Source organism: Muntiacus reevesi, chromosome 17 (genome assembly GCF_963930625.1).
Source record: "Muntiacus reevesi chromosome 17, mMunRee1.1, whole genome shotgun sequence".
NCBI lineage: Eukaryota > Metazoa > Chordata > Mammalia > Artiodactyla > Cervidae > Muntiacus > Muntiacus reevesi.
The window spans coordinates 14548210-14574516 of NC_089265.1; positions in this window are offsets into that span (position 1 = coordinate 14548210).

The window sequence follows — 26307 nt, forward strand, 5'->3', positions numbered from 1 at the left end:
GCAGGGTGACAATATACAGACTTGGCGTATTCCTTTTCCTACTTGGAGCCAGTCTGTTGTTCCATGTCCAGTTCTAACTGTTGCTTCCTGACCTGCATATAGATTTCTCAAGAGGCAGGTCAAGTGGCCTGGTATTCCCATCTCTTTCAGAATTTTCCACAGTTTTTTGTGATCCACACAGTCAAAGGCTTTGGCATAGTCAATAAAGCAGAAGTAGATGCTTTTCTGGAACTCTCTTGCTTTTTCAATGATCCAACAGATTTTGGCAATTTGATATCTGGTTCCTCTACCTTTTCTAAAATCAGTTTGAACATCTGGAAGTCCAAGGGTCAGGCCCAAGCTCAGTACACCTTTAATCCAATTTCCTGTGGATGAGTGGGGCTGTGTTCCCTCCCTGTTGTTTGACCTGAGGTCAAAGTGTGGTGGTAATAAAGATAATAGTGACTTCTTTCAAAAGCTCCCATGCAGGCACTGCTGCTCTCAGTGCCCCCAACCCTGCAACAAGCCCCTGCTGACCCACACCTCCACCGGAGACTCCTGGACACTTACGGGCAAGTCTGGGTCAGTCTCTTTTGGGGCACTGCTCCTTTCTCCTGGGTTCTGGTGTGCACAAAGTTTTTTTTGTTCCCTCAAAGAGTCTGTTTCCCCAGTCCTGCGTAAGTTCTGGCAGCTCTATGGTGAGGTTAACGGCGACCTCCTCCAAGAGGGCTTATGTCATACCCAGGCCTACTGCACCCAGGAACCCTGCCCCTGCAGCTGACTTGTTTCTCCAGGAGACACTCAAACCCAGTTCTGTCTCAGTCTCTGTGGGTTCTCTGGGTCCTGCTGTGCACAAAGTTTGTTTGAGCCCTGCGAGCATCTCTGAAAGGTATGGGGTTTGATTCTAAACATGATTTTGCCCCTCCTATTGTCTTGCTGGGGCTTCCCCTTTGCCCCTGGACTTTGGTATCTTTTTTTGGTGGGGTTCAACATTCTTCTGTTGATGACTGTTCAACAGCGAGTTGTAATTTTGGAGTTCTCACAGGAAAAGATGAGCACACGTCCTTCTACTCTGTCATCTTGTAGAAAGCTGACTCTGGATTCATTTGCTATCACATCCATGCAGAGACCTTCTGAGGTTACAAATGATGAGGTTAAGATTAAAAACTTTGTCCCAGCCTTCAGTTTGACTTCAATTTGTATCTGGTCTTCTATTTACTCATTTGAAAAAAAATTACCAATTATTTTTCTTCAGAATTTATGTTTAAATATGGTTTTAATGGGCATGATAGTATTTTTAATTTGGGCTGGTCCAAATAGAAACTAATGATGTTGGTTTTCCTCAAATATCTGGGAGTCATCTTTTTCTATCTACACAGGAATGTAGATTGTGATTATTGGGGCTTCTGCTCAGTGGTTAGAAAGAAGCACAGGATGATTAGTATGATGAGATATGTTGGTAGTGGATTTTCTTGGTCTGGAGCTGCTGATGTTCACTTGACTCTATGAATTGCCTGAGGCACAATTCTATTTCTTCAGCCCTCGTTCCAGTTCTGTAGTCTTCCAAGTCAAACACCTGCATGATGATTCCACTCAGGCTTTCATCCTGGGTCTAAAAGAGTAAGGATGATATTAGAATAAAACAGAAAGAGGAGCAATGTGTCCTGCTCTTGCTTGGAGTGAGAAGTTACCAGTTAAGGTGAAAAGAAACACCAAGAAAACTCTGGGATCACAGATAGCCTTCAAGGTTGGCATTATTTTCATTCACTGTCAACAAAAAGAAATTTCTAGAAGGCAACATACTTTCTGTCATCTTTGCGGTTGTTCAAGTAATGCCCCCAGTAGGGACATCCAGGAAGTCAGGCACTACCCTCTGACTAATCTAGAAAGACTGAATCAAAGAAATGCGATTATAGGAGAGAGATCTTTTACAACTATCTGTGGAAATGCCCTGGCTGTAAATTGACAGCTTTTCAGTGATAGTGAGGTGAAAAAACTGCCATTTGTTTAGCAACTAATATGGCCGTGTATTACGTGAGTTGTCTGTCTGTATGTCATATCATTTAATTTTCAGAAATGTACCCTCATCAGTTTATATTTGAAGAAAATCAGAGTTAGTAAATTTAAGTAACTTACTCAAACTCATTCAGCCAGTAAATCATAGGTCTTGGTTTGAACCTGTTAATATTGAAATAAAATAGAGGTAATTGGTCCCAGGCATTTGAATTGAAGTCACTGAAATAGAACAAGAAATTCGCTTCCATTTTTTTATGAGCAAAAGCTAGGAGAAGCATATTAACTGGCTGGCTTTCCCAAGGACTGTGATCACCCAGGACTTTATTATATACATTCATGTATACATATTACATAATAAGATAAAAATGATATTCAAAAGCCCCAAGTAAGACAGAGATCTTCTTTCTACTTCTTGAGACAGCATGCATCTCTCTTTCACACCAAAGCTAGACAATGTCATTCTCAATTTTTCCTCTGCATTTCCAGCTGATCTCCCCTTGTCCCTATGACTTAGGGGAAAAAATTAAAAAGATGACAGTTGTAGCAGCTATAAAATGTTGGAGGTGAGTAACTTCTTTTTGTGGTACTCATGGTCAGTCACTCAGTCATGTTCTGACTCTCTTGCAACCCCATGGACTATAACCTGTCAAGGTATTCTGTCCATGGATTTTTCCAGGCAAGAATACTGGAGTGGGTTGCTATTTCCTATTCCAGGGAGATATTCTCAACTCAGGGATTGAACCCACATTTTCCATATTGGCAGGCAGAGTCTTTACCACTGTGCCATCTGGGAACCCCCTTCTCTCTAGGATATGGAGCCAAGGCTAGTTTCTTGTGAGAGGTGTATACAAACACTATAGGTTAAGTTCATGTAGGTTAGTCTTCTTCCTGAGATTTAAAGATCAAAACAACAACAAAAACAACAAATCTCCAAAAGACTTTGAGCAAAAAATATGAGTCCTGGGGTCTTGACTATTTCTGAGCATTTCCCTTAATCTCAGTGCCACAGAGGTTAGTATTCTTTTATTCTATCATTGTCATATACCTGTATACATTTATATCTCCCATGTACTAGACACATACTGCATGTTAGTCTAAATGTCTATTAAAAGTCATTCTAAATTGAATGCTTGATTAATTCATAATTTTAGAATTTAATAGAAAGGCTGTATATATATTGACCAAGTGATTTTTCAAATAAATCACATATTTATATTAATAAATTTACTTCAAAATAGCTAGGGAACTCTTGAAGGGAGAGAGAGAGTAGATACCACATTTACCAATATAGCTCCCAAAATGTATTATTATATCTTCATTACATGGCTGTGGTATGCTTAGCTAAATGCTTACCCAATAGCCACCCTCATTTGACTACAGTATTGTTTTTGGAAGCAATTTGTCAGCTATACATTCCTTCCCTGAATCCTCTGGCATTGAAAGGTGACCATGTGTTACATTCCTTTGAAAGAAATGTAGGTGGAAATATTAACAGAGGGGTTATTTTCATGAAGAAAGGCAATGCCTCATTAAATAGAAGCCCTTTGTCCTTCTCTCTTTGACACTTCCCTTTCTGGTTACATGAAAGTGCAAATTGTTGCCTGAAAATATGATAGGATAAAGACTGCAACTAAGGACTATGGATCAGGAGAAATGAGAACTCTTTTGTTCTTAACAACATACATTTTTTCCAAAGAGACATATATTTTTAAACATCTCAAGCAGCCCAAGAATTTGAGACAAATAAACCCCTCTCTGATAGAGTTGTGTGGGTTTTCTGTTTTTGGTAGATAGACCAATACAATCGGTTACTAGTAGGTAAACTTTTAAAACCAAGGGAACTGCCAATGATTTTTAGGATGATTCCTCAATGTTGAAGTAGTTTAACACGTTTCTTTTAGGAGTTCCCTACAGTTTAGCATTTATTTTCTTCTCTCCAGGATGGGCAGAAGACCTTTCTAAGCATTCTGTGTAGTAGCAATGTTTCACAGTCCTTCTAGGTCTGTTCCCTTGAACTGAAGCTATCCCATGCATCTTCTCAATGGATGGGATAATTAACAGCTTTTGGAAGGGACCCAAAAATATTTTTAAAGCTATGGTTTTAAAGAAAACAACAAAATTGGACTTGACAGAAATGTATGGTTTTTTATTGAAACCTGAAGCTATGTTCTGCAGCTCCAGATTGCCTATAGCATATCCTTAACTACAACAGGGGTAGCATTTATATTATACCCCTACTTTGCAGTGATTTTGGAGTCTTTCTGAAAATGTGCTCCAGGCTAACACAAAGCTTTCAAGTTTGCAACATATGAGTTAATGCTGTATGTTGTTGTTAATACTTTATTTGTTTGGCATAGAGAGCTTTCCCTCAGGACACTAGAACTGGGAGATGGGATAGTTCAGACAGATTGATCAGACATTTTCCCTGTATCCCACTTATATTCTTTGGCACTTACAAGAGACATAGCACCTGATGGAATTCAACTCTGTGTAGAAAATTTCTGTCCACTTCTCTCCACTGAAGGGCATAGCTGAGAGAGCTGAAACCAAATTTTTGAAGGCTGATGTAAATTATTTTCCAAAGATATTATTTGCAACAATACCAAATGCTCCCATTCCATGATGCACATGAGAAATTTTCCATAGAGCTTAGTACCAGAAAAATCTGTCTCTTCCTGGTGACTGATATATTTCCTCATTTGCCAACAACAGGAATTAGGTGACCTTTCTTTCTCCAGTTTTTTTTTATGCTTTAGCTGTCAGGAGGAACCCCAGAGCCAAGATTTATGCCTAATCAAAGTAAGTAATTTTAACTTATAGCAGTCAGTATTCTGACTTGTTATTGTAGTTCTAATAATTTTTAAGATTTTTATTAATTTTAATGCAGGTTTATAACTGCCTAAATCCACTTTAGATCAAGTGAAATATAAATACCTCATACTTTAAAAATGAATTGTTGTTCTTCTGGTTGGTTTAGATGTATCACAGTTTTCTAAGAATGACACAGATTTCTATTTAGAATGTTTGCCCAGCTTTGATTTTATTTTAAAACTGGTATGTAAATATGATTAAAATAAACAACCCAATCAAAAAGTGGGCATAAGTCCTAAGCAGATATTTCTCCAAAGAAGACATACAGATGGCTAATAAACACATGGAAAGATGCTAAGCACTGCTCATTATTAGAGAAATGCAAATCAAAACTACAATGAGGTATCATCTCACACCAGTCAGAATGGCCATTATCAAAAAAAAGTCTACAAACAAACGTTGGGTGTATGTGGAGAAATAGGAACTCTCTTGCACTGTTGGTGGGAATGCAGTTTGATATAGCCACTATGGAAAACAGTATAGAGATTCCTTAAAAAACTAGGAATAAAACTACCATATGACCCAGCAATCCCACTACTGGGCATATACCTCAAGGAAACCATCTTTGAAAAAGACACATGGGCACTGCTGTTCATTGCAGCACTGTTTACAATAGCTAGGACATCGAAGCAACCTAGATATCGATCAACAGGTGAATGGATAAGTAAGTTCTGGTAAATATATGCAATGGAATATTACTCAGCCATAAAAAGGAATGCATTTGAGTCAGTTCTAATGAGATAGATGAACCTAGAGCCTATTATACGGAGTGAAGTCAGAAAGGGAAAAACACGTATCACATATTAATGCATATGTATGGAATCTAGAAATATAGTACTCATGATCCTACTTGTAAGGCAGCAAAGGAGACACAGACATAAAAAACAGACTTGGACACAGTGAGGGAAGAAGAGGGTGGCATGATTTGAGAGAGTAGCATTGAAACATATAAATTCCCATATGTAAAATAGGTAGTCAGTGGGAGTTTGCTGTGTGACGCAAGGAACCCAAAGCCATTGCTCTGTGATAACCTAGAGGGGTGGGGTAGGGAGGGAAGTGGAAGAAGGCTCAAGAGGGAAGGGACATATGTATGCATACCTATGGCTGATTCATGGCAGAAACCATCAAAATACTGTGAAGTATTTATCCTCTAATTAAAAATTAAAAAGTCATAATTTAAAAGATTACATAATAAAAAGTACCTTCACTTCCTTCCTGTGATAGAATATTGCCTCCCCCTCCCCCAATAGTAATCTCTTAATCAACAAATTGATAAATATTACCTTGCTTGGTAAATCACTTTGTAGGTAGACTAATCAAGGATTCTGTATCTCCCCATAGCTGGACTCAGTGTGATGACAAGGATCTTCCTAAAAGAAATGAAGGAAGATTAGACAGATGAGAAAGCAAGGTGACTAAGGAAGCAGAGGTTTAAGTAATGTGACTGTAGGCCAAAGAGTGCTGGTAGCTTCTAGAAGCTCAAGAAAAAAGGAATAAGTTTGCCCCTGGAGCCTCCAACAGGAACCAGCTCTGTTTCCAACTTTTAGCCCCATAAGACTAATTTCAGACTTCTTAACTCCAGAATTATAGAGAACAAATTTATGTTATTTTAAGCCACAAAGGTTGTGGTTAATTTGTTACACTGGCAACAGGAAATTAATACATACCCCAATATCCCACTGTATCCCCCCCAAATTAACCACTAAGAATTTCTCATGTATCCTTCAGGGAATTTTCATTACATGTATCACCATATTCATATCATAAACAAATGAAATCATACTATATATATTATTTTCTGTTTAGGTGGATTTGTATGTTTTCTCAGATTTTTGTAGCCATAAAAATTTTTTATCTTTTTATGTATCTTTGAATATATGAGAGGCATATCTATAGAATGATTTTCTTAATGTAGAATTATTAGATTATTGTAGTTTATGATCAATAATCTGGTAGCTTTAGTAGACCTTGAAAAATTGTCCTTCAGGAAGGCTGAACTAATTTGTACAACCTCAGGGTTGTATAAGAATGCTCTTTCTCCCCACCCTTACTGACACCATCAAGGTATTGATCTTGAAGTGTAAGTTTTATAGTGGCCATAGTTTGAGCTCCTTAATTTAGTCCAAGAGTATTTCTTTGGGTCTATTGTCTTACATATAAATAGGCTGAATTAATTCCAGATTACATTTAGGGCATCTGTTGTGATAAAAGGAGCCCTGGGAAAATGGTTTCTCCTTGTTCTGGCATTTTCACTCACTGAACGTATGACTCTGAGCAAATTGCTTAACCCAGTTGCTCACACACCTACCTTCCTAGCAGATTTACCTGGGGAGTTTGTAAAACACACGTTTCTAGTTCACTCAGCTTTACTTAATCGGAACTTCCTGGAGTGGAGAATAGAGAATCTGCTTTTTAACAAGCTCTCAATCAGAGTTTTCTATCTCTACTAAGAAGCAGCCTCTGGACTGCATTTGAGAACAACTGCCTTAGTATGTTTGAGTCTAAGAATTGTTTCCTTTTCTTAAATTCCTGCAACATAAGGTTGGCTTAACCTTCATGTTACAATGGGACCTGGGTGTTAGGCCTTCCCTTGAGTCTGCTTTCTATGTGGAATCTTCCATCATCTTGGGATTTGGAAGTAGCATACTGCTTATACCATTATACCAATCTGGAACTTTCCTGACTGCTTTGATGCTATTAGAAGACTTAATTCAGTACTTGTTTGTTGTGGTTGTTGACACTATAAACATTCATTATCTTGCCATATTTGTGAATATTAGTGGTATGGCAGGAATTTGGTCAATCCAAAAATGGCCAAAGTGGTGACCCAATTACCTTGTGTCTCTACGGGATTCCTCAGAGAACTGAACAGACAAAAACCAAAGTCTATTCTACTTGATTACCAACTTTGGGTCCAGACACAAGAGAAACTCTCTCAACAGCTGACCTAGTAACCCTCTAACATGCTCACTAGAATAGTTAAATTGTCTGTTTCTTCCGTAAAACACGCTCGCTGATGCTCTGGGCACAGCCAGACATCACTCTCTTAACACACAGAAGCATTTTTGCTCCCACCAAGAGTCTATTATATGCTTTGTCGGTTCAAAATCTTAAATGTTAACTGTTCTTATTACCAGCATTGCATAATTTATATAATGTTCCTATAAATTAGTTAAGTATAGGTGGAGGGAAAACTCTGATTATTAAAACTAAGTTGAATCCTTTAAAAAAATCACACAAATGCAATTTATTTTTTATTTGCTTTTGTCCAATATGCTTTGCAGGTAATACCTCAAAGGGTGACATAAGGCAGAATGAGGAATGTAATGTGTGCTCAAAAGAGTTCTTAATTTTTGTCAGTAGTTCATTCCTTAAACTAAGATTTTAAAATATTCTTCAATTTAGCCATCCTTTTGTCTATGAACATTCACTAGTACAACTAGCATATTTAATTCAGAAATTCTTTTGTCTTCATGTTGAGCTTGGTCTCCAAAGCTTAGCGAAAAAGTTTGGTTTTTTGTTTTTTGTTTTTTTTACCAAAACCCCTCCCCAGAAATTCTGGATATCACTACACATCTTCAAATTCCTTTTGTAATGATTTTTCAAAATTTTAGAGACACTCCCAAATACATGTCAAATTTTAAAAAGCACAAGAACCTTAAGAATCCGTACTGACTGTAATTCTCATCCTCATGTCCTATGTAGCTTTTGCTACAGAAGACATTCCCTTTGGCAAAAATACAAGAAAGTTTTATCCTAGTAAATGATTGTTATTTGGTTTGATAGGGAAGAATATGTACATGTGCAAAATAGACGTGTGCAGGGCCATATTTAAGGGTATACTATGGAACCATTAAGCAGGAGTAATTGGTTTTTTCCCTCTGTTTTATGTAGTTTTTTGATCTATACACTATGGGTCGTATTAATAGCTGAGAAGCCTCATCAAATAGCTAACCTTTATTGACTGAGACCAGCTTGGTAATTAAGCTGAAAATATATTCCATCATCCCTGTCCCTAATTAAGGAGTTTGGGTGAATGTCTGCAACAGCAGTATTTAACATTTATGCAACATCAGCAGTAAATTAGGATCAAATTCTGAATGCAGCTCACTGTATTCCCAGACCTGAGATGTCACAGGACAGAAAAGATTGAGACATATGTTGCTTATATTCATGTTTCCTGTGGGCATATTATGGGTGTTTGTGTACACTTTACTCAATCTTTCACTGGGCACCTTGGTATTTCACACACATTCTAGGTGGGTTGAGAAGGCGCGGAGACTGTTTCTTGGGAGGATTGATTATGTTGAATTAGCTCTCGTAAATTTGGCTTTCAAATACTTTTAGACAAAATTTCCTTAAAAAATTCAATATGAGAATTATCATGCGTATGACCCAAACTCTATTTAGTTGCTTCTAAAATAGTCATATGAGACCTGTCAAAATGGGATCAACTTATGCTAAACCACACTATCTGTGGTCCGGAAATACTATAATATATTCTCCAAACTGGGCTTCCCTGGTAGCTCAGCTGGTAAAGAATCTGCCTGCAATGCAGGAGACCCCGGTTTGATTCCTGGGTCAAGAAGATCCCCTGGAGAAGGGATAGGCTACACACTCCAGTATTCTTGGGCTTTCCTGGTAGCTCAGGTGGTAAAGAATCTGCCCGTAATGCGGGAGACCTGGGTTTTGATCCCTGGATTGGGAAGATGGCCTGGAGGAGGGCATGGCAACCCACTCCAGTATTCTTGCCTGGAGAATCCTCATGGGCAGAAGAGCCTGGTAGGCTACAGTCCATGGGGTTGCAAAGAAGCGGAGATGACTGAATGACTAAGCACAGAACAACACATTCTCCAAATTGCAGTGGTGAAAGAAGCATACCAAAAAATATTGATCAAAAGATTCCACTGTTCTGCGCATTCTTAGAAGATAGATTGCTTCTGAAAAGGCACAGGGGATGAAACAAAGCTGGTTCCCTATAACAAAGGGACCAGTATTTGGACTTCCCTGGTGGCCCAGTGCTTAAGAATCCGCCTGCCAATGCAGGGGACATGGGTTTGATCTCTGGTCCGGGAAGATTCCACATGCTTTGGGGTAACTGAGCCCATGCACCACAATTATTGAGGCCATGCTCCACAATAAGAGAAGCTACCAGATGAAAAGCCCGCACACCACAATGAGAAAGTAGACCCTGCTCGCTGCAACTAGAGAAAGCCCGCTTGCAGCAACAAAGACCCAGCACAGCCAAAAGTAAATAAATTTGATAAAAGGAGGGAACCAGTGTCTGTTGCCATGATTTTATCTGCCAGGTGAGTGAGTAACTTTAACTTTGGGCTTTCTTCCATACAAAGCAGAAGTCTACTTTTTTCCTGTAATTCACTGTGTGTGTGTGTGTGTGTGTGTGTATAATATATTTGTTGTCCCATCGCTAAGCTATGTCTGACTCCTTGTGAGCCCATAGTCTGCAGCACACCAGGCTTCCCTGTCCTTCATTATCTCCCAGAGTTTACTCAAACGCATGTCCTTTGAGTCAGTGATATCATCCATCCTCTGTTCCCTTCTTTTCCTGCCCTCAGTCTTTCCCAGCATCAGGGTCTTGTCCAATGACTGTTGACATTTTCCATCCTATACCTTCCTATTACTCTTACTTGATCTTGCTCTGGAAGTGCTCCTGCCTTCTCTCCTTGACACTGAGCATGCTGAATAGTTTCTCTATGTGTCTCGACTAAGTCAGTTCCCTCAGTACAAAGAATACTAGCACCTGCTAAAAGGGAGTCTGGCTCTATATTTCAGCTCTTCAGGGAATGACTATAAGCTCTGTCTCCTGCCCACAGATTAATATTTTGTATTCTTATTTTCATTCTTTTAAAAATTCCACTTATTTTGTTCCTTGGAACTTGTGATGGCTTTCATGAGTTAAATATGAGCTAAAGATAAAGACAATATATTTTTGTAAGATGAGAGGAGTATTTAGTTGGGGGCCTAATTAGCCTAATGTATTTAGTTGGGGGCCTAATGATTAGCACACTGTTCGTTGTAAAAGGAGAAAAATTTTCCTTGCATGAGGAGGGAATACCTTTTGAAAACGGAAGTCTAAACAGTAGGAAACAGTAGAACACATGAGGACACACATATGTGCCTATGTCTCCGTGTGTGTTTTCTTTTAGGGAGAGAAGGAGTTGGAAAAAATTTCCAGGGATAATTTCTTGATTGTGATAAATGCACTTTTTTTTCTCCAAGTGACACAAGGCAATTCTAGTTTCTATGAAACTCAATTACCCAGTAGATATTTACTGAGCACGTATTACTTTGCCTCAGCCATTTGTGATGCACAAATGCCAGGCACTCTTTCTGATAATGGGTCTACATTTACTTCACTTGAGTGTAAGAAACTGGCACACAAAACCTTTTACTTGTCTCCTCTGTGCCAAAGGAAGTTAGTGCCACCTTCCAGGAGATTGTTGGAAGAGGTTAGCACCCAGACCCAACAGGTCGGTTCTGCTGGATCCCTAATCAGGCATCAGAAGGATATCTTCAGCTCTCCCCATCCGTAGGAAACTGATGTCACTCCAGACACACTGAAGCTGATCCTGAAGGCTTGTGCCTTTGCTCCCGTCACAGAGTTGATCATCAAGAGCTGTGCCACTTGGCCCCATGATTAAGATCATGGAATGTCTGCCCTGCCAGTTGGAGAGGTTGCTGCAAATGATGATTTGTGATAGCCGAGCTTTTAGAGTCACTCTCTCCAAAGTCAGTTGACAAATTCAAGTTCTTTTATTTTCAAATATGTATCTATTGGAGATACATATGTGTGTATATACACACACACACACACACACACACACAGAGACAATGCTACTCTCTCAATTCATCCCACCCCCTCCTTATTCCATAAGTCCGTTTTCTACGTCTGTGTCTGTACTCCTGCAAATAGGTTCACCAATGCCATTTTCTAGGTTCCATGTATATGGAATGTGTTAATATGTTTGCATTAATATGTTTGTTTTTCTCTTTCTGACTTATGTTATTCTGTATAATATACTCTAGGTTCAGAGCCTGTTATCTTGAGATGTTCTCTTCAATTCTACCTAACTCACCAGTGTGTGAAGCTTTTCCTATAAAAGTGAAAAACTATAGTTCTTTAGAGCTATATATAGTGAATACACACACACACACACACACACACACACACACACACACACACATATATAGTTTATTAATATATCTATAGTCAAACCCCAAAAGTAGATATCAGGTGCCCTCTTATTTTCGTATCTCTTGATTTTTTTTTTAACTTATGATGCTGCACAGACCCCATAGGGATTTTAAAACCGCGTAGTTAATGGTTATATCTTGTTAACTAAGCAGAGTGGGATGTTGTGTATACAAGGAGTTGCTAAAATCCAGTATTTATATTTGGATCCTTATCCAGTGGTTCCATGTTTCAGAGCTCTTATGTGCAGTTGTCACAGTTTCTAGATCAATAGAGGGCTCTTTAAAAGCTTGATCACTCTGACTGGTCTGTAAATACTCCTTTCTCCCAGTTCATCAAGTGCCCTGTCTCCTTCATGAAATCCTTTCCATCTTCTTAGGCCATGGTGATCTTTCCCTACTCTGAATCCCATTACCATTTATTGCTATCAACATTTGACATTTGTATTTTTACTGCTTTAAATGTAATAACTAGACTGTCACATACTGTAAATACTAGATGGTTTCTCTTGTAAATACAAGAGAAAGAGCTACAATTATGTTTTTGTATCATCCATATTGCCAAGCACTGTGATATGCTCACATATGCACAAAAGTAAGCTGCTAGGTGAACCGACAAATTAATACTTAAATCGTAATATGATGAGAACTGGCAAAACATTTTCTCAGATTTTATTGAAGATGAAGCTATTTACATCTGGGCTAAATTAAAATCAAAGATATGACTCCTGACAAATAAGAAATTTTGAAATGCTGAAATTTCTTATCAGAACAAATTATAGTTTACATAGAATCTTAGAGATATTTAGTTCATTTGATGACTGTATTAGAGTTCTCTAAAGAAATAGTACCAATAATATATATATGAAGAGATTTATTACAAGGAATTGGTTCAGGCAATTATAGAGGCTGGAAGTCAAGATCTGGTTTGTGTGAGCTGGGAGACCAAAGAAAACCAGTGGTGTAGTTCAGTCTGGGTCTGAAAGCCAGGAAGTCAGGAGTATCAGGGGTAGGAAAAGATCTATATCCCATCTCAAGCAATTAGGCAGAAAGGACTAACTTGTTCCTCCAACTTTTTCTTCTGTTCAGGCCCTCAACACATTGGTTGATGTCCACTCCTTGGAAGAGGGCAAACCACTTTATCAGATCCAACAATTCAAATGCTAATTTCGCCAGAAATACCCTCACAGACACACCTAAAAACATTTGTTAGCCAAATATCTGGGCACCCTGTGATCTAGTCAGATTGACAGAGAAAATCACCAGTACAGTACTGAATAAACTTGAAACCATGTATGTTAGCAACTTGTCCAAGGTGACTTAGCTAGAGAATCATGACCCAGATCATTTGTCTTAGAAGGAGTCCAATATTTAGTGAATTAAGCAAACAGTATAGGCAACCGAATGAGTCTTGCCTGTGGGTGGGTTGCAGGCAACACATTATAGACAACATTCTCTCAGATACCACTCTGTAACACCAGTAAGCTTAGAGGTGAATTTCTGATCTATTAATATTCTAACGGTTTGTTCTCTCTCTGTCTACTTTTGAGAAGTGGAAATTTTCTTTAAGTTTAGGCCTCGTCACTCTTCACAGATGAGAGAAATTTACTGTTATTCTCAGGGCATTCCATTTCTGCTGGAAGCTTCAGAAATGTCATAAGATGTTCAAGACATTTTAAAAGGAGACATTGACAAATGGAAGTGCATCCAAAAGAAGGTGACCAGACTGGTGAAATGTCTGGAAACATGTCATGTGAGGAATGTGTCTGTCATCTTATGTTTGGAAAGTAGTAACATGGAGTTGGAAAGATGCTCCACTTCCCTGCAGGGCAATGATAACTCCCTTCAATTATCTGAAGAGCTGCCATGTGAAACTTGGGTTTTATATTTTCTGAATAGTTCTAGAGGGCAAAATTTGGACCAGCGTATGGCAGGTACAAGAACAATAGTTTGAGTTGTTTCAACTCCTTTTTTTCATACCATTGGAGGTGCACTGGGGATCCTTATCAGCAAAAGCCAGTATTAAATGGGAGATAGCCCACATGAGCTGAGTGACTTCTGACTTCAAGACGGTTTGATTATCTGTCTCTAAGCTGTATCCAAATTATGACAACCAAATCTCATTCAGTTCTCTCACTCACCTCACTCAGATGAAGAGCATTTTAGGAAACATGATGCATTAAAAGCCATTGCTGACACCAGGAGGCTTCCTTTGTGAATCAGGTGGTAAAGAATCTTCCTGCAATGCAGGAGACCACGGATCGATCCCTGGGTCGGGAGATCCCCTGGAGAAGGGAATAGCTACCTGTTCCAGTATTCTTGTCTGGAGACCCCCATGGAGCCTAGTGATTAATTGCTGAAGATGTAGATAAAATAGAGCCTGTTATCTTTTCTAAAAATATATATATATATATTTTTTTTTTTTAATAGGATAATTGCTTTACAATATTGTGTTGACTTCTGCTGTACAACAGTATGAATCAGCTATAAGAACACATGTGTCTCCTCCCTCTAGAGTCTTGCTCCCACCCTACCATTAGCCCACCCCTCATCACAGACACCGGGCTGAGCTTCCTCTGCTATACGGCAGCTTCTTACTCACTCTGTTTTACACATGATAGTTCATACATGTCAGGGGGACGCTCTCCATTCGTCCCACCCTTTCCTTCCCCTGTTGCATCCACAAGTTCGTTTTCTGTCTGCCTCTCTGTTCCTGCCCTGTGAATAGGTTCATCAGTACCATTTTGCTAGATTTTATATATTTATGTGTGTGTGTGTATATGTGTGTGTGTATGTGTGTGTGTGTGCATGTTAATATATGATAATTGTTTTTCTCTTTCTAACTTACATTACTCTGTATAATATACTCTAGGTTCAGAGCCGTTATCCTGAGATGTTCTCTTCAGTTCTACCTAACTCACCAGGGTGTGAACATTTTCCTATAACAGTGAAACAATATAGTTCCTTAGGAGGCTCTCTGCATTGATCTACATGAAGGAAGTAGAATGCATTTAAAGTAAATCCTTGTCCCCTCTATCTCTGTAGGTCAACAGTAGATATTCAAAGCAGTTTATATAAAACAAGTGTAATTTAATGAAATACAGCTTTGAAAGTGTTAGAGAATGAATCAAACTGTAAAATGTGCCAGAGGTTTTAAAATAAAATCATATTTCAGTGTGGTTGAAATAATGTTCACTGTGAGACAACATATATAAAGCAATATTCTTTCACTTCTCACCTTCATTAGAATAGAAAGTACATATTTAACAGTTAATTTGAGGTTTGAATGTGACTTCAACTACCATTCTAGTTATAGTTCATCTTTTATCCTTTTTGTTTTTTAATTTCACTTAAGCTACAGTCAAAGCTCATATGTAGGTTTAATACAGATTTCACTGAACACACGAGTTCCATGATAGAACTCATTTTATTAGACCCTGCACTCAATACAAAATATCAATTGCAGAGGGTCACGCTGCATTTTTCTAGCTGTCACACCAATATCTTGCTGAGTGCCATCTGCAAGGTCTCAGGTTCTGTATTTATACGGGAACTCATTTAGTTTGATCCGATAGCTATTTCCAAAATGCCTGCAGTATACAGAAAAGCACTTTATCAACTGTCCAATGCTGTGGAGACAGAAATAGCAGTAAAATTCTCTATGGTATAGATATTTAGATAAATGATGATAATAAATTTAAAGAGAAACAATTCTAAGAAAATTTGTATTATAGTAAATAAACCTACCTGTCCTACACTGTGTCGCTCAAAGGAGATTCAGATACTTCAGAATGCGTAGATTTTGAAATGCAAAGCTGATATTGTTGTTGTTTGGTCCCCAAGTTGTGTCCACCTCTTTTGAGACCCCGTGGACTATAGCCCATCAGGCTCCTCTGTCCATGGGATTTCCTAGGCAAGAATACTGGAGTGGGTTACCATTTCCTTTTTTGGGGGATCTTCCTGATGCAGGTATCAAACCCACGTTCCCTGTACTGGCAGGAGGAAGCTTTACCACTGAGCCACCAGGGAACCCATTGGAAGCTGGTTAATTCTTCTTACATGATGTATCTATAAACTTAGGAAGCTCCTACCAGATGATAGAATTATCTTGGCAGAGTGCCATGGACTAGGTAAAAATCTTTCTCAAACTGCTCCTAATAGATCTTTATAACCTCTGATAGGCCTGAACTCTCACTCTGACATCTTCACTATCTTTTCAGGTGAAAAACAGCACAAGTCTGTATTCAGAGAAAGGAAAATAAAGTATTTCAAAAAGTGATTAATCATTCAGTTCGATGACAAAAACATTGTTTGCAGTGTGGACTCAGCATAGAAGTAAACCTGGTTTCCACCATTTATCAGCTTAACCTAAGACTCAAGGTAGTTATGGCATCTCTGTGTTACAGGAGTTTCACTTCAAAGATTTACTTTAAGAATGAAATTGCTCACAGTGGTGAATATCTTTGCAGTTTGCCAAGCACGTCTGCATTATGTATTTGCAGAAATGAATCTGAAAAGGTCAAAGACAGTTGAAGTCTTTGAGCCCAGACTTAGGAGTTTGAAATTGGCTTCATTCTCCCCTTTTATTCTCCAGAGAAGGGGAAGCCTTAAAAACATTTTGGAAAAGGATTGACAAGATTCTAGCTTTGATTTAGAGAACTTAATCTGGTGAAATTGGCTAAGGACTTGATACAGGGAAAGAGAGAAACACTATTGTTGAGGCAATTGACTCATCTAAAAATCAGATGCAGTAATAAAGGTGAGAAGGTGGGAGCTATAAAGAGGCAGCCACATCCTTTGTTTCTTCAGAAAAGTTCGTCTGCCTTCTTTCAAACTGTAGATTATAGGAGAACATCAAGGCCTGACATATGAGTTTAGATATTAAAAATCAATAATAGGAAAATTAATTTAAGAATATTGGCTAGGAACTATGGAAGCATTTTAGGAGTATGTAGATTGAATAGTGAGGTGGCTGAAATCTAAGAGGCCTGTTGTTGTTCAGTGGCTCAGCTGGTCTGACTCTGTGACCCCGTGGACTGCAGCATGCCAGGCTTCCCTGTCCTTCACCATCTCCTGGAGCTTACTCAAACTCATGTTCATTGAGTCAGTGATGCCATTCAACCATCTCATCCTCTGTTATCCATTTCTCCTAGTCCATTCTCCTATTCATTTCTCCTAAGAGCTAATGTATACAGCTCTTCACATCAGATAGCCAAAGAAGCCTGTTAGGAGGTGGTCAGAAATTCTAGTGTTAACCCAAGGGTATTAAAATTCTTGGATTCTTCCTCCTAACAGTACCTTCTCCCGAGACATTGAACCTTACTCCACCCCACTAACACATTTGTATATACTATTTATTTTTTTTCTAATGTCTGAAGTTTATCCAAACAATTGCTATTTTTATCCCTGTGCTTGGGTCTTGCCCCAGGAATTACCTGAATGGTTCCACAACTACTTTCAAAGGAATAACTTCTGAATAATTGATTTGGAAATATAATCAGAGTCACAGTGCCCAGTATTATGGAGGCCCTGCTGTGCTTCTTTACAAAGAGTTTGTTGAAGAAAGCATTGGAAGATTCAGGCAAAGAAGATGAGAGGTTGGCTCTCGGAACTAATGAAGAAAATGAAAACTGGCCAGTTCTTAAACTTCTTTTAGAAATGAGCCTTATTAATGTATTGGGCAGAGACCATGCCTTTTCTATGTTAGAAGTTTTTGATTTGGTAGTGAATGTAAGAGAAACCATTATAACTTAACAATTACTATAATATCAACTCTTTGGAACTTTAAGACAACCTCACGTGAAATCACTGGCAGTACATCATCTTTCAAACTGCTGCTGCTGCTGCTAAGTCGCTTCAGTCGTGTCCGACTCTGCGCGACCCCATAGACGGCAGCCCACCACGCTCCGCCGTCCCTGGGATTCTCCAGGCAAGAACACTGGAGTGGGTTGCCATTTCCTTCTCCAATGCATGCATGCGTGTCTGACTCTATGTGACCCTGTGGACAGCAGCCCCCCAGGCTCCTCCGTCCACAGGATTCTCTAGGCAAGAATAGTGGAGTGGATTGCCATTTCCTTCTCCAATCTTTCAAACTAGATAAGAATAATTGGAAGTGTTCCTATTACAGTTTTCCCAAAATGCAGTACTCATAATTTCAAAAGAATTCCCTTGTATGGTTATATGTGTGTGCATGTGTCTTGTATGGTTATATGTGTGTGCATGTGTGTGTGTCTGTGTGTGAGTGTGTATGATTCTATAGTTAAATATGCTTCAATAATGGTACTTAAAATGGGAGAAATAGTGATTGCCAGTATACCCAATAGTGACTATTTCTTTAGTGGAATTTGGAGACCTGCTTATGGAATATACTGCTATTTGGAAATTAGCTGAAAAGGTCAGAAATAGCATATCCTTGTTATATGTATGCATGACTGTTGAAATGTTATCTTTAAATATTTAGTTATGTTTCTTCATCCTTTCAACAGTGATGAAATCTTACCTTTAGAAGTCATCATCAGTAATAAAGTAATATTTAGCAATGAAAAACTCTCTTGCTACGCTTTGGAAATGAGGGCTAGAAAGTTTATAATGACTTTTCCTATGCTCTTGCAAATAGTTCTTATTTTAATGTAAATATTTTCTTTTAATAAAGCATGTAATATAGAGGTTGAGTCCTATGTTTACTCTTGCAATACTATTGGCTGCTAAAATATTTTCCATCAGGGAAGATATTTACTTGATTCTTCAAAAAATATCAATTTTTACTTTATTATAAAAATAAAATCTAACATACTTAAATTTGAGTTTTAGTTTTATTACTTTTAGGTCATATGATCTTGAACTAATTTCTGTACCCTAAAAACTCAGCATAGTAATAGCTTATTTTAATGAGGATTAAATGAATCAATACATGTAAAACATTAGAATGGTACATGGCTATCGCATTCATGCCAAGTCTCTTCAGTCATGTCCAAATCTGTGTGATCCTCTGGACTGTATCCTGCTAGGCTCTTTTGTCCATGGGATTCTCTATGCAAGAATACTGGAGTGGATTGCCATACCTTTCTCCAGGGGATCTTCCCAACCAAGAGGTAGAACCCAGGTTTCCTGGATTGCAGGCAAATTTTTTACCATCTGAGCCACTAGTAAATACTTAAAAATTATAACTGTTATTATTAACATTGCTTAATAAATTTATGAATTAAATAAGATACCACATTTTTCTATGAAATTATATAAACACATATACCTAGCATAGTGTACTATAAGACTAAACTAATGGTAGTAGCTAAAATCTGTAAGGTAAAAGATATTGGAAATATAGAAAAATGTACAGAAGAATGTAAAAGTTATTAATACTAAAATCTTAACCAGTCACAGAAAGGCAGTATTTTATTTTGTTATATATTGTTGAACTCAAGGGAGCCTGCACTAGGTGAGATCACATTTTTCAAAGCAAGGAAAATATTTATTTATTCATAATTATTGATAAATTACAAAATAAAGTAGAAGTATGTAAAATTTGCTGTATGCTTCTTTAATATTGTTAAGTTCACAATAATGGTACTTTTTGAAAAAGGAAAATGTAAATTTAAAACCCATTGTTAATAGTTATGGGCTTCCCTGGTAGCTCAAATGATAAAGAATCTGCCTGCAATGCAGGAGACATGGGTTTGATCCCTGGGCAGGAAGATCCCCAGGAGAAGGGAATGGCAACCCACTCCAATATTCTTGCCTGGAGAATCCCATGAACAGAGGAGCCTGGCAGGCTATAGTCCGTGGGCTCCCAAATAACTGGGTATGACTGAGCAACTAGCACTTTCACTTTTCACTTTCATTTATTTTGTAATATTTTTGCACATGGATAGTTACACACACATACACACAACTTGAATTTTAAATCATCTGGAGCTGTCATCTGAATCTGACCCAATGTGTAGTCAGCGGATGAGCACCATCAGCATAACCTAAGCCTGTGATAACTATTGACTTTTGAGTGTTGTCCTAGACCCGCCAAATCAAAAACCTGGTTTGGTTAATGTGCATATGCTGCTGGTCAGTCACTCAGTCTTGTCTGAGTCTTTGCGACCCCATGGACTCTGGGGCTCTGCTGTCCATTTGATTTTCCCAGCAAGAATAGTGGAGTGAGTTGTCATTTCCTCCTTGAGAGGATTTTCATGACTCAGAGTTCAAACTGCGGACTCTTGCATCTCCTGCATTGTAGGTGGATTCTTTACCACTTGAGCCGGGCAAGTCCAATGTGCATATAGATAGCATATAACTCATATTCATTTTAAATTTGAGAAGCAGTGTTTTAAACCATAATGATAATAATAGTCATACTGAAACAAAGCTTGTTGGGTTTACATATTTTGTAGAATGATTCATATAGGAAAATAAGCTGCTTTTGAAACTAATGAAGTCTTTACATGCCATTGCTTTGTGTGACTAAAACCAAAGTGTATGTACTATAATAATATTAGTGCCTCAATGTACAGTCTTACTTCAGTGCTGTTTTACAGTTACTGGTTTCTCTTTTGGCTTGTTATTGATCATAGCTACAGATAGAACATGAATAATTTAGAAGTCTCTAAATTTTAACCCTAGTCTGTGATACTTACAAAATTTATACTCAAATATAAAATTAATAGTATATGTAATATCAATATTCCCCACAGAATGCCAATCTGAGATTGTTACAGTTGGGAATCCTTTCAGAAAATAATTAATGGACACAGTTGTAGTCTTCAGTGTGCTTCTCGTTAAGGAAAAAGTGTTAATAAATCTTTTATTTTTTGTAATGGAAATTGTTTTAATATCTCAAAAGAGCAGGCATACATACGTGAATAAGTATGAGAAAAGTAATTTGTTATATGGAGGAAAACTATATAAAGTAATATTTGTTAGGTAGGCTATAGCCAGTTCATGTCAGCACTTGTAGGTCACAATAAAATAATTGGATTTTAATCCTGTGCAATATAAAACCAATGAAAATTTTTAAGCAGGCTAGTAAGATGATGTATTATGCTGTAAAAATGTTTACCCTGGCCAGAGTTTGAGCAGTGGTTGATATAATTGGTCAAGAGTGGGATTGGTGAGAATAGGTAGAAAACTTTCGCTGTCCTCTAGGTAATAGATGATGGTGACTTCAGCTGATGAAAGAAGAGAGATGTATGGATTTTAGTTATATTCACAGTGCATAAGTCTTCCTAGGGGGCTCAGAGGTAAATGATCTGCCTGCCAATGAAGGGGATGCAGGACACACAGGTTCAATTCATGGGTCAGGAAGATCCCCTGGAGGAGGGCGTGACAACCCACTTCAGTATTCTTGCCTGGAAAATCCCATGGACAGAGAATCCTGGAGGGCTACATTCATGGAGTCACAAAGAGATGGACATGGGTGAGTGACTGAAAACACACACACGCAGGGTTCATAATTCTCACAGAGCAGGAATTTATCAACAAGGATCCCTAAAATCAAGGGTCCAGTTTGGATTAAGTTTGGAAAGTAGTAGATAATTTGGTGATTAACAGAATAGATTTTGGGAAAGGCTCAGTTCAGTTCAGTTCAGTTGCTCAATCATGTCCAACTCTTTGCGACCCCATGGACTGCAGCATGCTAGGCCTTCATGTTCATCAAAAACTCCCGGAGCTTATTCAAACTCATGTCAATTGAGTCAGTGATGCCATCCAACCATCTCATTCTCTGTCATTCCCTTCTCCTCCTGCCTTCAATCTTTCCCAGCATCAGGGTCTTTTCAAATGAGTCAGCTCTTTGCATCAGGTGGCCAAAGAATTGGAGTTTCAGCTTCAACATTAGTCCTTCCAATGGACATCCAGGACTGATTTCCTTTAGGATGGACTGGTTGGATCTCCTTGCAGTTGAAGGGACTCTCAAGAATCTTCTCCAGCACCACAGTTCAAAAGCATCAATTCTTTGGCACTCATCTTTCTTTATAGTCCAACTCTCACATCCATACATGACAACTGGAAAAACCATAGCCTTGACTAGACGGACCTTTGTTGGCAAAGTAATGTCTCTTCTTTTTAATATGCTGTCTAGGTTGGTCATAGGTTTCCTTCCAAGGAACAAGCGTCTTTTAGTTTCATGGCTGCAATCACCATCTGCAGTGATTTTGAAGCCCAGAAAAATAAAGTCAGCCACTGTTTCTACTGTTTCCACATTTATCTGCCATGAAGTGATGGGACCAGATGCCATGATCTTAGTTTTCTGAATGTTTATCTTTAAACCAACTTTTTCACTCTCTTCTTTCACTTTCATCAAGAGGCTCTTTAGTTCTTCTTCACTTTCTGCCATAAGGGTGGTGTCATCTGCATATCTGAGGTTATTGTAGTTCTCCCAGCAATCTTGATTCCAGCTTGTGCTTCATCCAGCCTAGCATTTCTCATTATGTACTCTGTATATATAAGTTAAATAAGCAGGGTGACAATATACAGCCTTGACATACTCCTTTTACTATTTGGAACCAGTCTATTTTCCCATGTCCAGTTCTAACTGTTGCTTCCTGACCTGCATACAGGTCATACAGGAAAAGGCTCAAATCCTACTTTATTGGTTATTAGTAGTGGCTCTTTATTAATTTTTTAAAACTGAGCCTGCGTTCTCTCATCTTTAAAATATGGAGAGGTTAATGTTACCTACCTTATAGGGCTGTTGTCAATATTAAGTTAGATAATTCCTATAAAATGATAAAAAGCAATTCCTGATACATTGTAAGCAAGGAAATAGTAATCATCACCATTATGATATGATATGACTATTATTATTGGTCAAAAAATAGCAATATCAAAGAGACAATGGTATAAAGTATGAGTTATGAAGACCAGTGATTATTTTAAGAAACGTCTCATCTCATTATACTTATTTTTGAGTTAATAAACACTATCCTAGGATAGCATTTACTGTTTTTTTCTGTCAACTCATCTTTCTTTCCTTTATCCTTCTCTTTTTGTGGATTGCAGCGGAGAGTTGAGCAGAGTTAGGACAACGGGAAAGATATTCTAATTATGAAAAGAACATTTTATTTCCCTTTTTCAAATGTATAGTTACTTCAAAAGTAAATTCACACTTTGAATTCATTGAATTTAAATTTCCTGTGTAAATGGAGAGTAATTATTTTTGATAATAGATTTTTAGTTTCATCCAATAATTATTAAATACTGAAACTATGCAGAGTAATCTGTGTCTTGCATGTTGACCTCATTGTCAAATTTTATCCTTTTAAATGTCAGGTTTATTGGCATAGCAAAAAATACTTTCTCCTTCACGTTTATTTTCTTCTTCCCTTCAGAAAAGTACATTATAACAAAATACCATTTTGTCTTCTGAAGTGAAAGATTGAAGATCTTCAAATATATTAATGTATTGGAACAGAAGTTTCATTCTTTCAACTATTTAACAAAAAAAAGAGAAAGAATTTAATGAATGCCTAGATGATAGATACTTTGTCATGTTCTGAGAATTCCAGGGTAAAGCATGATAATATATTTGCTTTCAAGATGCAAAACCCCAAACATGTGAAGAAGGTTAATCCCTATTGTTTCTTTAAATGCTTTATAAAACATGCCATGCAAATTTGAATTATTATTGTTCTGGCCACTAATATATGGAAATCCTTCCAAAGGCAAATATCATTTTTCTTTTTGCATGTTTTGGCAGCCTTGAAACAAGGTTATGCAAAGAGACAGAGCAGTATACTAGAAGTGTCCCAGCATGAGGAGACTGACGTGTCAAACTGGTAAGTGAAAGAGATGGTTCATGGGTGTCTCTTTTATGCATTATTAAATCTGTTGATGCCATTTCTCACATAAAATATCCTCAGAGCTTATAAAACAATGAGAATGCTTCTAAAATATTTCCTATGAAATTTATTCCCATTACTTAGAATACCTTAGGGAGATGGTATTAGGTGGGAAAAGTTACCAATTCTGTTATAGACAGACAGGGATTTAAATTAGCTTTGTGACTTTGTGAAAGTTGTTTAATTCTTTCAGTCTTTCTAATTTTAAAATGGAGATTATGGTTGTTGCCTTGTTATATTTTCCTATGAATTAAGTAAGAAATTGCCTATGAACAGTTGAGCATTTCCTTAGCAAAGAAGAGGAGATAAAAGATATGACTAATATTTATTGAATACATTCCATGTGTCAAATACTGCATTATTTTATTGAATATCACAACAACCCTTAAGTTTGAAGTTATTATTACTCTCATTTTGCTGATGGAGAAATTGTGCATTGAAAGATGTGCAGCCTGCATTAAATCACACATTGCTCCTGTGACAATTGTTTGAATGCAGTTCTGTCTGATGCCTGAGTTTCTGTTCTTATATTTATTCATAAAGCAAACGGACATTTATTAGGCATGTAATAAATACCAAGCTTCTTTTAGCTAAGATACTGTGCTGTTTCCCACGTGATTATTACTTAGAATATAACAGCCATATACTTATATGAAGTTTTATGTTGTTCAGTTGCTCAGGTGTGTCTGACTCTGTGATGCCATGATCTGAAGGACTCCAGGCTTCCCTGTCTTTCACTATCTCCCAGATTTCTCTCAAACTCATGTCCCTTGCGTCAATGTTGCCATCTAATCATCTCATCCTCCGTTGACCCCTTCTCCTCATGCCCTCAGTCTTTCCCAGCATCAGGGACTTTTCCAATGAGATAGCTCTTAACTTTAGAGCTTATAAATAATTTATGAACAAGTAATTCTGTTTAGTTTCCATATAATCTCTATGGAAGACAAAGTTGGGATCTTTTCTCATATTTTTAGAGATGGAGAAATTGAGGTCCAGCATGTTGAATACATTCCGTGTGCATATAGCTCTGTGCTTCTCAGACCCTGTGGTTAAGGGTCAGTTACTGTTAACTCATTTAAATCCATTATAGACTGAATGCTTTTATAAACTTTCTAAAAAAATTATTACTAGGAAATAACTAAAAGGCATATAAAACATACAAATCCACACATTTATTATCATTTGTCATTATCTTACAGACATAAAATTACTAAATGTCTATAAAAGTTTCTAATGCTTGTCCTCTGTTTCCACACTTCTTATGACACAGACCAATTAGCATGTGTAGATTGGCACTAACCTGTAGATCTGACAGTAAGTCATAGCATCGGTAGAGCTAATATGAGGGAAATATAATGCTTACTCCTAGACAGTCAATCTTCCAGTCCATGTCTTCATACTGCTCCTATTGCCTCAATACGCAGCAAGAAGCTTGTTTCATAATCTAAGGGACAAAAGACTGAATTGCAAATTGTTCACTGACAATCATTGAAAGAGAATTGATCATAGCAAAAGATCTCAAAAGAGTTATGTGAAATAATTAACATAAAAAAAAGTTGAGAGTTTATAGGGGTGATTTCTTTTTAAATTATTTATAAGAAACCAAGACTTTTTAAAAAATTGATATGCTGCTGATTTTCTCCTGATATGTTTCTTCCCCTTCTTTTTTCATTGCATTTATTCTTTGAAAAGCGAAGTGAAGTTGTATTTAGAAGGCTGAACCTTGTCACTTCCTGAACAGTGTATAGACGTTGTATAATTCTAATAGATAAAGTGGATCTTGGCCTGCTATGAAATGTAAATGAATTCATCTCCCCACTACACTAAAAAATTCTGAAAATAAATGTTACTTGTTTATTTCAAAAAGTACCAAAGAAGATTACAGCACTTTGGGGGAAAAGTAAAATGAACACTGAGTCAGCAATGAAAATTTACTTCATAAGACAGTTTTGTCACTTTCTCAGTTCTACTGAGATGGATCCAAATATTTACATGTGCTATGTTATTAATAACTATTTTGCCATCTGTGTCAAAGTAATATTGCACAGATGTTCAGGAATAACTTTTGGTTGTGAGTAAATATTAGACGAAGATTGAATTTTTCTCCAAATGATGCTGATGGGTTGGTTTTTTAATCACAGTTTAAGGTGTCAGTTGTTGTTTGGAAGTTCTACCAGATTAATAATCCTTAATGCAACTTAAAATGGCTATAAGGGCACAGATAAAGATGAAAATTTATGACATAATTCAAAACTGAGTCTTTCAATCAACCTATTATTAGCTTCTGGGAAGACTCCATATTGCTAAATTAAAATTTGCAATCTGAAATAGAGCAAGCCCATGGCCTTAAGTAATAGAGAGTGAGGCTCTGTGTTCCTCCCTTACTCTTTGCCTGCTAACTCAGAGA